We start from the raw sequence: 13,231 nt of genomic DNA on the forward strand, positions 1-13,231 counted from the left end.
GGGAGCGGACATGGGGTCCTCTTGATATGGGGGTCCTCTATGGGAGCGGACATGGGGTCCTCTTGATATGGGGGTCCTCTATGGGAGCGGACATGGGGTCCTCTATGGGAGCTGACATGGGGTCCTCTATGGGAGGTGACATGGGGTCCTCTATGGGAGCGGACATGGGGGTCCTCTTGATATGGGGGTCCTCTATGGGAGCGGACATGGGGGTCCTCTTGATATGGGGGTCCTCTATGGGAGCAGACATGGGGGTCCTCTTGATATGGGGGTCCTCTATGGGAGCTGACATGGGGGTCCTCTATGGGAGCTGACATTGGGTCCTCTATGGGAGCTGACATAGGGTCCTCTATGGGAGCTGACATGGGGGTCCTCTATGGGAGCGGACATGGGGGTCCTCTTGATATGGGGGTCCTCTATGGGAGCGGACATGGGGGTCCTCTTGACATGGGGTCCTCTATGGGAGCAGACATGGGGGTCCTCTTGATATGGGGTCCTCTATGGGAGCTGACATAGGGTCCTCTATGGGAGCTGACATGGGGGTCCTCTATGGGAGCGGACATGGGGGTCCTCTTGATATGGGGGTCCTCTATGGGAGCGGACATGGGGGTCCTCTTGATATGGGGGTCCTCTATGGGAGCGGACATGGGGGTCCTCTTGACATGGGGTCCTCTATGGGAGCAGACATGGGGGTCCTCTTGATATGGGGTCCTCTATGGGAGCAGACATGGGGGTCCTCTTGATATGGGGTCCTCTATGGGAGCTGACATGGGGGTCTTCTTGATATGGGGTCCTCTATGGGAGCTGACATGGGGGTCCTCTTGATATGGGGTCCTCTATGGGAGCAGACATGGGGGTCCTCTTGATATGGGGTCCTCTATGGGAGCTGACATGGGGGTCTTCTTGATATGGGGTCCTCTATGGGAGCTGACATGGGGTCCTCTATGGGAGCTGACATGGGGTCCTCTATGGAAGCGGACATGGGGGTCCTCTTGATATGGGGTCCTCTATGGGAGCTGACATGGGGTCCTCTATGGGAGCGGACATGGGGTCCTCTATGGGAGCGGACATGGGGGTCCTCTATAGGAGCTGACATGGGGTCCTCTATGGGAGCTGACATGGGGGTCCTCTTGATATGGGGGTCCTCTATGGGAGCGGACATGGGGGTCCTCTTGACATGGGGTCCTCTATGGGAGCTGACATGGGGGTCCTCTATGGAAGCGGACATGGGGGTCCTCTTGATATGGGGGTCCTCTATGGGAGCGGACATGGGGGTCCTCTTGACATGGGGTCCTCTATGGGAGCAGACATGGGGGTCCTCTTGATATGGGGGTCCTCTATGGGAGCAGACATGGGGGTCCTCTTGATATGGGGTCCTCTATGGGAGCTGACATGGGGTCCTCTATGGGAGCTGACATGGGGTCCTCTATGGGAGGTGACATGGGGTCCTCAATGGGAGGTGACATGGGGTCCTCAATGGGAGGTGACATGGGGTCCTCTATGGGAGGTGACATGGGGTCCTCTATGGGAGCTGACATGGGGTCCTCTATGGGAGGTGACATGGGGTCCTCTATGGGAGCTGACATGGGGTCCTCTATGGGAGGTGACATGGGGGTCCTCTATGGGAGCGGACATGGGGTCCTCTTGATATGGGGTCCTCTATGGGAGCAGACATGGGGGTCCTCTTGATATGGGGTCCTCTATGGGAGCGGACATGGGGGTCCTCTTTTACGATGAATGAGGTTTGAACACGGAGAACGTGAGACAAAGACGTTTTTTTTCTATGATTTGAACATAAAAACATGAAATGTAGAAATCAGAACCTCGCATGTGACCGGCTGCTGGGAACACGTTGTAGATGATTCCGATCGGCGGAGCGTGAGAAGAACGATTGATGTTTTTAGTCAACAGCTTGTAATTGAAATCCCCGGGAATTCCGCATGTTTCTTCCCCTCCCCCCCTTCCATTAATAATTTCTTCTTTTGTTGTTTTCTCTATTAGTGAGACGCGGAGATTTCCTGGTTATCACGGCGAGTCCGCAGGAATTTCCTTCACCGCGTCCAGACGCGGCCAATCACTTCCCCGGAAGGACAAAGTCACCGATCCCTGAACGTCGCCATAGTGACCCGATCTTCCTCATTTGCTACAAATTCATGTCCATTCATACAATTCAGCCAAAAGTTGCCACTTTGTTACACTAACAATACAATCAGGAAAATAAATTGGACGTATTAACCACTTCAGCCCTGGGAAGATTTAATTTAATTTTGGGCCCCCCCAAATTACTAGAGGCCCTGCCTGGTGAGAAGTCATTTTCGGCCCCTCACCCCGCTTCTCCACTCGCTGGCTGCATGGGAGAAGAGGTAAGAAGTCAGCACCCCCCCCCCCCGCTTCTCACTTTAATGTAAGATGTCATTACCGACAGCAGAACACCCCCTCCCCCCACTTCCCAACTTTATTCTTTACCCCCTTTCATACCGGGGGGCACTTATACACCTTCCTGCCCAGACCAATTTTCAGCTTTCAGCGCTGTCGCACTTTGAATGACAATTGCGCGGTCGTGCTACACTGTACCCAAACAAAATTTTTATCATTTTGTTCCCACAAATAGAGATTTATTTTGATGGTATTTGATCACCTCTGCGATTTTTATTTTCTGCAAAAAAAATGACCGAAAATTTAGAAAAATAAAAAGTTTTTTTTTTGTTTCAGTTACAAAACATTTTAAATAAGTACGTTTTCTCCTTCACTGATGGGCACTGATAAGGTGGCACTGATAGGCAGCATGATGGATTCCCAACATGTTTTGCTGGAGCCCCTGGATACACTACGCTGTGATTTCACATCAGAGATCACTGACAGCATTTTAGAGTCCCAGGGAACCAAACTCATAGCAGAGTTTATATTTCTGGTCCTTTCCCCTATGGCCGCTGGTCACATGTGCCCCCCCCCCCCAGGAATAGTTAGCCATCTAAAAAGTGTGGCGACAGGTGTACCCATCTCGGGTGATACAGAAGGCTTGTACTTCACAACTGGACAGCCCTCCCCTGAAGAAGCCCGACTTATGGGCGAAACATGTTGGGAATCCATCATACAGTGCTGTCCTAAAACCACAGTGATTTACTGTATCTGCCAAACTGTTTGATTTTTAAAACATTTTTTTATTTTGTTTGTCAAAATAAAAAATAAATTAATTTTAACCACTTAAGGACCACCTAACGCCAATATACGTCGGCAGAATGGCACGGCTGGGCGCAGGCACGTACATGTACGTCGCCTTTAAGAGCCCAGCCGTGGGTCGCCAGAGCGCGCATGTGACCCGGTCCGAAGCTCCGCGGCCGTGGCCGCGGGACCCGCAGATCCGATCGCTGCCGTGTTTCAGGCGATCGGTCACAGGAGCTGAGGAATGGGGAGAGGTAAGTGTAAACAGTTTCATTCCGGGACACTGTATTGTCCTGGAATGAAGGTGCCCGGAACAGACCTGCAAAATGCGTGACTGTCCCGGGCAATCCGGGGACACGTGGTCACCCTATGCACACACCAGGGGCGTGACTGATAGGACGTCATCTGACGTCCACCCAGAAGACGGAGCGTCCTGCCCCCGGCCATCAATCTGCTATAGGCCGGGCGAGAACGGGTTAAAGTGACAGGAACCCTGGAGTTGGGCTTCAATCTGACCCGGCCAATCAGATGCAAACCTGTAGAATTTTTATGGCTTCGTCCTTGCGCGCAAAACAAAGTTCTCGGATATTTTGGCACGGAGCCGCTCGGCTTTATAGGCAGTTAGGGCTGAAAAATACAACTCATTCCATGTGAAAGGAGGACAATGAGGAGAAAATTACCATTAAATACAAACAATATCAGCTTATGGGCACTTTTATTTCTTTTAGTGACTGTAAGCCTCGGCAATCCATGCATAATGAATCTCCCGCACGCCTCCAGGGCGCCAAAAAAAAACGATTTTCCTTATCAAAGGAATAATGGGGCGAGTCCGGAGCGGAGGATGGGGCTGCGTTATATCCGAGGGCAGAATGAGCTCTGCAGACCACAGATAGAAGACAACCTTCATTTCATCCCGCTTCAAAATGAGGGAATTAGAAAAGCAGACGCGGGGCGTAGCGCTAACCCCCCCCCCTTAGACACTTCAGCCACCGGGGGATTTGGCTGCTCAATGGCCGGGGCCACTTTTTACGATTCGGCACTGCGTCGCTTTAACTGACAAAAGTGCGACGTGGCCCCCAAACAAAATTGGCGTCGTTTTTTCCCCACAAATAGAGATTTCTTTCGGTGGTATTTGATCACCTCTGCGGTTTTTAGTTTTTGCGCTATAAACAAAAATAGAGCGACAATTTTGAAAAAAAAAAAACAGCGAAGCAGGCTGTGTGTAAATGAAGCGTGATGCCGCGTACACACGACCGTTTTTCTTGTCCTAGAAAAAACAACTAATTTCTCGACGTAATTCTTGTCAAGCCAGCCTTGCCTACAGTAGGGATGAGCTTCGTATTTACTCGAACATCGTATGTTCGATCGTTCGTCGAATTACGAACATTTTGAGCCGTTCGCGCCAAATTCGAGTTGTGTTTCACGGCCCATAATTCACTGCGGCATCGGAGAGTTCTGATCAGTCAACTTAGGTGCTCTTGATGAAGGTCATTTGCTGATCTGAGAACTGTAGTGGGGACTTTTAATGGCAACTATAATCACAGGTAGTGTTACTCTCGGTGTCTAAGGCTGCATTCACACCTCCGCGACAAGATACGCCGCGCACGCGGCGTATTTTGCCGCGAGTGTGTAACTTTTTTTTTTTAACAAAGCCTTCCCATTGCTTTGTATGGCCGAACGCCAATGTCGCCTGAAAAAAAGGGTCCGGCGTCTATGAGATGTGAACCATCTCATAGACAGCAATGGGAATTCTCCCCTCCAGCGGCACGAACGTCCGGTGTCGGGCGTTTTGTCGCGGAGGTGTGAATGGGGCCTTAGACTTTGTGGTGTCTCATAGCAGTGACACCTATGCTGAAATCAGGAGATAGGGTCTCCCCCAGCCCCTCTCACTTCACATTCCTCATGTCATCTCTGCCCCCCCAGCCATGCCGTGAACTGAATGGGCATCTGAATGGGCGGCTGTGGGCTTCTGTAACAGCCCATGATTTGGTGACCCCCTGGCAAATCATAATTTGACCCCCAAGGGGGTCCCAACCCCCAGGTTGAGAACCACTGCTCTATAGTAACTCTTCCTCTATAGTAACTCTTCCTCTATAGTAACTCTTCCTCTATAGTATCTCTTCCTCTATAGTAACTCTTCTTCTATAGAGACTCTTCCTCTATAGTAACTCTTCCTCTATAGTGACTCTTCCTCTATAGTGACTCTTCCTCTATAGTAACTCTTCCTCTATAGTAACTCTTCCTCTATAGTATCTCTTCCTCTATAGTAACTCTTCCTCTATAGTATCTCTTCCTCTATAGTAACTCTTCCTCTATAGTAACTCTTCTTCTATAGTAACTCTTCCTCTATAGTAACTCTTCCTCTATAGTAACTCTTCCTCTATAGTATCTCTTCCTCTATAGTAACTCTTCTTCTATAGAGACTCTTCCTCTATAGTAACTCTTCCTCTATAGTGACTCTTCCTCTATAGTAACTCTTCCTCTATAGTGACTCTTCCTCTATAGTAACTCTTCCTCTATAGTGACTCTTCCTCTATAGTGACTCTTCCTCTATAGTAACTCTTCCTCTATAGTAACTCTTCCTCTATAGTAACTCTTCCTCTATAGTATCTCTTCCTCTATAGTAACTCTTCCTCTATAGTATCTCTTCCTCTATAGTAACTCTTCCTCTATAGTATCTCTTCCTCTATAGTAACTCTTCCTCTATAGTAACTCTTCCTCTATAGTATCTCTTCCTCTATAGTAACTCTTCTTCTATAGAGACTCTTCCTCTATAGTAACTCTTCCTCTATAGTGACTCTTCCTCTATAGTAACTCTTCCTCTATAGTAACTCTTCCTCTATAGTAACTCTTCCTCTATAGTAACTCTTCTTCTATAGAGACTCTTCCTCTATAGTAACTCTTCCTCTATAGTGACTCTTCCTCTATAGTGACTCTTCCTCTATAGTATCTCTTCCTCTATAGTAACTCTTCCTCTATAGAGACTCTTCCTCTATAGTAACTCTTCCTCTATAGTGACTCTTCCTCTATAGTGACTCTTCCTCTATAGTAACTCTTCCTCTATAGTATCTCTTCCTCTATAGTAACTCTTCCTCTATAGTAACTCTTCCTCTATAGTATCTCTTCCTCTATAGTAACTCTTCCTCTATAGTAACTCTTCCTCTATAGTGACTCTTCCTCTATAGTGACTCTTCCTCTATAGTATCTCTTCCTCTATAGTAACTCTTCCTCTATAGTAACTCTTCCTCTATAGTATCTCTTCCTCTATAGTAACTCTTCTTCTATAGTAACTCTTCTTCTATAGTATCTCTTCCTCTATAGTAACTCTTCCTCTATAGAGACTCTTCCTCTATAGTAACTCTTCCTCTATAGTGACTCTTCCTCTATAGTAACTCTTCCTCTATAGTAACTCTTCCTCTATAGTAACTCTTCCTCTATAGTATCTCTTCCTCTATAGTAACTCTTCTTCTATAGAGACTCTTCCTCTATAGTAACTCTTCCTCTATAGTGACTCTTCCTCTATAGTGACTCTTCCTCAATAGTATCTCTTCCTCTATAGTAACTCTTCCTCTATAGAGACTCTTCCTCTATAGTAACTCTTCCTCTATAGTGACTCTTCCTCTATAGTGACTCTTCCTCTATAGTAACTCTTCCTCTATAGTAACTCTTCCTCTATAGTATCTCTTCCTCTATAGTAACTCTTCCTCTATAGTAACTCTTCCTCTATAGTATCTCTTCCTCTATAGTAACTCTTCCTCTATAGTAACTCTTCCTCTATAGTGACTCTTCCTCTATAGTGACTCTTCCTCTATAGTATCTCTTCCTCTATAGTAACTCTTCCTCTATAGTAACTCTTCCTCTATAGTATCTCTTCCTCTATAGTAACTCTTCTTCTATAGTAACTCTTCTTCTATAGTATCTCTTCCTCTATAGTAACTCTTCCTCTATAGAGACTCTTCCTCTATAGTAACTCTTCCTCTATAGTAACTCTTCCTCTATAGTGATTTCACCCAGCTCCTGCCCGGGCCGATGGACACCAGTTCAGCAACTGCAGGAAGGGAGACATCTACAGAGTGCAGTGAGAGGGGAAGGGGCGGCTGCTGGAGGAGAGAGAGAGAGAGAACTGACTCACCAAATGGGTTGGGGGGTTACACCGCACTGGGACCATTACTGAGGGTGATATCGCACTGGGAGAATTACTGGGGTTGATCCCAGACTGGGAGAATTACTGAGGGTGACACCACTCTGGGAGGATTGCTGGAGTTGATGCCACACTGGGACAACCACTGAGGGTGACACCACGCTAGGGAAAATTACTGAGGGTGACACCACACTGAGAGAATTACTGGGGTTGATCCCACACTGGAACAATTACGGGGGGTCAGCGGCGGGTTTCAGAGGCCACACTTGCGACCAGGCCCTGGCATTCTGTCACCACAAGGGGGGCCAAGACAGCAGGAAGGGGGGGGGAAATAAAGGTCCCCAGGATCAGTGGGAAGGCCCTGATCTCAGAGGGAAGGCCCCCAGGCTCAGAGGGAAGGGCCCCAGGACCAGAGGAAAGGGCCCTAGGACTGATGAAAAGGGGGGCCAAAGACTGCAGGAAGGGGGGGATAATAAAGGTCCCCAGGATCAGTGGGAAGGCCCTGATCTCAGAGGGAAGGGCCCCAGCAGGACCAGTGTCAAGGGCAGCCGGTACTGATGGAAAGGGCATGGGGATGGGACCAGGGGGGCCCCCTAATGGTTTCTTGCACCAGGCCCCTGAAGGTTCTAGTTGCTCTGAAATTTGAGTGACCTCTGGAAGTTCCTACAAACGTTGTGCCCATTTTTGCCTCAGTGGGGGAGGAGCCTGGTACAATTTCCTTGCCAAGAAGGCATTCTAGGAAGCAGCCAACACACTGCGCCGTTCGCTCCTCCCCAGCAGGTCCAGCAGATCCCGGGACGAGGATCGTAACCATAGGCTGTGTATGCTGATTGAGTTTAAATGAACAATTTGTAGGTTTGATTGGAATATAAATCGTTTTGTGACCTTCTAACGCGCGGGTCAAGCGCCTTCACTGCGAGTACAAAATACCTGAAGAGCGCGATCACAGCGGGGGATGGATTTCCATTAATCATCCGCACATTAACTCATTTATCTACTTGGGCTCATCAATGAGTCACAAATATTACCGCCGGCGAGATAATCCTTCATGACTTATTGGGAAAAGCCGATCAATACTCGTCCAATGCTTACAATACACTCTATCATGGAACGATCGTAACGCAGACACGCCATCCATCCCTCATACGTGTCCATCACCGAGGTTCCTTCCATCGCCGCCGTCCAAGGGAAACGGGCAAGGTGGGCAAAATCACCCTCACCCCGTCCTCCACCTCTCATGGCCACTCCCCCGGGCCGGCCGGGTATAGGGATCCCGGAGAATATTATTTTAGATCCTTACTTCCGGCTTCTCTCTCCGGTAATATTGATTCATGGCTTGTCTATAGAAGTTATTACTCTTTTGTATGGCGATCAATACAGACGCTTCCCTGAGATAAAAGTCCGATACAGAGAAACCCGAGGTTAACCCTTTAGAAATAGTCTGAGGCAGTGGCGGCTGGTGATCAACATTTTTGGGGGCGCAAACAAACTGAAAAATTTAAAAAAAAAACATTAATTGCAGCCTCACTGTGCCCACCAAACGCAGCCACTGTGCCCATCAAAGCAGCCACTGTGCTCATCAATCGCAGCCACTGTGCCCATCAAACGCAGCTACTGCGCCCATCAAAGCAGCCACTGTGCTCATCAAACGCAGCTACTGCGCCCATCAAAGCAGCCATGGTGCTCATCAAACGCAGCCACTGTGCCCATCAAACGCAGCCACTGTACCAAATGCAGCCACTGTGCTCATCAAAGCAGCCACTGTGCCCATCAAACGCAGCCACTGTACCAAATGCAGCCACTGTGCCCACCAAACGCAGCCACTGTGCCCATCAAAGCAGCCACTGTGCCCAAACGCAGCCATTGTGCCCATCAAACACAGCCACTGTTCCATCGAATGCAGCCACTGTGCCCATCAAATGCAGCCACTGTGCCCATCAAATGCAGCCACTGTGCCCATCAAACGCAGCCACTGTGCCCACCAAACGCAGCCACTGTGCCCATCAAAGCAGTCACTGTGCCCACACGCAGCCACTGTGCCCATCAAACGCAGCCACGGTGCCCATCAAACACAGCCACGGTACCAAACGCAGCCACTGTGCCCATCAATTGCAGCCACTGTACCATCAAAGCAGCCACTGTGCCCATCAAAGCAGCCGCTGTGCCCATCAAACGCAGCCACTGTACCCATCAAACACAGCCACTGTGCCCATCAAAGCAGCCAGTGTGCTCATCAAAGCAGCCGCTGTGCCATCAAACGCAGCCACTGTACCCATCAAACGCAGCCACTGTACCCATCAAACGCAGCCACTGTGCCCATCAAACGCAGCCACTGTGCCCATCAAAGGCAGTCACTTTGTTCATCAAACACAGCCTGTTATGTACTGGAACGTACCTTGTAGCCAGAGCCTAGTGTGCAGGAGGAGGCCTCTCTTACAGCCCCGGCTCTGGAGCTGCTGGAGTTGGGACAGCAAGCTCGGGAGCACGGCGAGGTAGGAGTGCCTGGTGATGATAGCAGTCCGGCACGGTTGGTGGTTCTTCGGGACGGTGGTTGTAGGAGACAGCGTCTCTGGAGCTGGCACAGGCACTGGATAGCAGGAGCTGGTGAAGCAAACCGGGTTAGCAGATAATCAGGTGGGTTAAGCAAGCGTAGTCAGATTCAGGCACAGGGTCTGGTAATGGTGGGCAGGAGAGCAGAGCGGAGTCAGAGCAAGCCAGGGGTCGGAGTGGAGAGGGTCGGATGGTCAGACGGAGCCGGGTCGGTTTGAGGTAACAGGTTACAACAGGTCACAGATTTCACTGATACAACGCTGCAGATCAGACAGCAAAGTGTCACTGCAGCTGCTTGCTTTTTAAAGGCTGAGTGGCGGCAATCGCGCATTAACGAGCACGCGCGCGTTCCCGCCGTCGTGCACGTGCGCGTGTAGTAGGCACATGCGCACGCACACGAGCGCGCACAGATGCGCGCATTTGGCACATATCCGTATGCATGTGGGACGCGCCTGCGCACATGAATAGGTGATTGGTGCTGATTCTGACCATCAGTAAGTGTGCGCGTGCGTGCACGCCGGAGCCTATTGGCAGGTCCCTGACACAGCCACTGTGCCCATCAAACTGTACCCATCAAACACAGCCACTGTACCAAACGCAGCCACTGTACCATCAAACGCAGCCACTGTGTCCATCAAACGCAGCCACTGTGCTGAGAAAGCAATGGGAGCAATTGGCTACCGGTGCTGTAAATCACAGCCAGTCAGCCAATGAGGAAATGATAGACCCTATGGTCCGGATTGTGCTGACGTATCTCGAGATACGCCACGTAAGTGTAAATATGCGCCGGACTCTGAAACCAAGATACGCCTGAAAACAGGCTTCATCCGACCAACGTAACTTTCCTACGCCGGCGTAGAGTGGGCGCATATTTACGCTGGACGTATTTGGCGCTCCCATTGATTTTCTATTCACATATGCAAATGAGGGAGATACGCCGATTCACGAACGTACGTCCGTCTGACGCAGTGCGCATAAAGTCATACGTCCGGCATAAAGTTACAGTGGGGATGGAAAGTTTGGGCACCCCGGGTAAAAATTTGTATTAACCACTTACCCCCCGGACCATATTGTTGCCCAAAGACCAGAGTACTTTTTGCGATTCAGGACTGCGTCGCTTTAACAGACAATTGCGCGGTCGTGCGACGTGGCTCCCAAACAAAATTGGCGTCCTTTTTTTCCCACAAATAGAGCTTTCTTTTGGTGGTATTTGATCACCTCTGCGGTTTTTATTTTTTGCGCTATAAACAAAAATAGAACGACAATTTTGAAAAAAATGAATATTTTTTACTTTTTGCTGTAATAAATATCCCCCAAAAATATATAAAAAAACATTTTTTTTCCTCAGTTTAGGCCGATACGTATTCTTCTACATATTTTTCGTAAAAAAAAATCGCAATAAGCGTTTATTGATTGGTTTGCGCAAAAGTTATAGCGTTTACAAAATAGGGGGTATTTTTATGGCATTTTTATTAATATTTTTTTTACTAGTAATGGCGGCGATCAGCGATTTTTTTTTTGGTATTGCGACATTATGGCGGACACTTCGGACATTTTTGACACATTTTTGGGACCATTGGCATTTTTATAGCGATCAGTGCTATAAAAATGCATTAGATTACTATAAAAATGCCACTGGCAGTGAAGGGGTTAACACTAGGGGGCGGGGAAGGGGTTAAGTATGTCCCTGGGTGTGTTCTTACTGTGGGGGGGGGTGGCCTCACTAGGGGAAACACTGATCCTCTGTTCATACATTGTATGAACCGAAGAAAAGCATTTCCCCTGCTGACAGGAACGAGAGCTGTGTGTTTACACACACAGCTCCCGTTCCCCGCTCTGTACCGAGCGATCGCGTGTGCCCGGCGGCGATCGCGCCCGCCGGGCACACGCACGGGAGTCGGGGGCGAGCGGGGGGCGCGTGCGCGCGCCTCCGGCGGCGCGCGTGCGCCCCTAGTGGCGGCTAAAAGGTAGGACGTCATTATACGTGATCTCGCCTAGGAGAGCCACCTTGTGGACGTATTATGACGGTGCGGCGACGGCAAGTGGTTAATGTGCATAACGAAGCCGAGGAAAGATGGAAAAATCTCCAAAAGGCATCAAATTACAGATCAGAGATTCTTATAATATGTAAAAAAAAAGTTACATTTTATTTCCATCATTTACACTTTCAGAATTACAGAAAACAAAAAAATGGCGTGTGCAAAAGTTTGGGCACCCTGCAGAGTTAATCTCTTGTACCGCCCCCTTTGGCGAGTATCACAGCTTGTAAACGCTTTTTGTAGCCGGCCAAGAGTCTTCCCATTCTTGTTTGAGGGATCTTTGCCCATTCTTCCTTACACAAGTCTTCCAGTTCTGTGAGATCTCTGGGCTGTCTGTCACGCACTGCTCTTATAAGGTCTATCCATAGATTTTCAATGATGTTGAGGTCAGGAGATTGTGAAGGCCATGGCAAAACCTTCAGTTTCCGCCTCTTGATGTAATCCCTCCCCCGTGGATTTTGAGGTGTGTTTAGGATCATTATCCATTTGTAGAAGCCATCCTCTCTTTACCTTCAGCTTTTTCACAGATGGCATCAAGTTACCGTCCAAAATTTGCTGAAATTTTATTGGATCCATTTTTCCTTCTACTCGTGAAATGTTCCCTGTGCCACCGGCTGCAATACAACCCCAAAGCATGATTGATCCACCCCCATGCTTCACAGTTGGAGGTTCTTTTCATTCAATTATGTGCCCTTTCTTCTCCAAACGTACCTTTGCTCATTCCGGCCAGAAAGTTCTATTTTATCCTCATCGGTCCGCAGAACTTGTTTCCAAAATGCATCAGGCTTGTCTATATGTTCATCTGCAAAGTTCAAACGCTGATTTTTGTGGTGAGGACGTAGAAGAGGTTTTCTTCTGATGACTCTTCCATGAAGACCATATTTGTATCTCTTTATAGTGGAATAGTGTACCACAACTCCAGTGTCTGCCAGATCTTTCTGGAGGAATGAATAGTGTACCACAACTCCAGTGTGTGCCAGATCTTTCTGGAGGGATCGCGTCGTCACACGTGGGTTTTGCTTTCCTCACAATCCTGCGAGCCGTTCTGTCTGATATTTTTCTTGGTCTTCCAGATCTTGCTTTACCTTCCACTGTTCCTGATGACGGCCATTTCTTCATTACATTCCGAGGAACAGAGGATACTGACATCTGAAAACGCTTTGCTTTCTTCTTATCGCTTCTCCAGCTTTGTGAGCGACAACTATTTTCACTTTTCTAGACAACTGCTTAGAAGAAGCCATGGTGCTGATTGTTGGGGGAGGGTCAGATGAGTCTGGGCATTTACAACCTTTGAGATTGACGTCACCTGGTCTTCCCAGACGATGATTGAGAACAATCC

The sequence above is a fragment of the Rana temporaria genome, chromosome 3, assembly GCF_905171775.1.
Source record: "Rana temporaria chromosome 3, aRanTem1.1, whole genome shotgun sequence".
In the NCBI taxonomy this organism is placed as follows: Eukaryota; Metazoa; Chordata; class Amphibia; order Anura; family Ranidae; genus Rana; species Rana temporaria.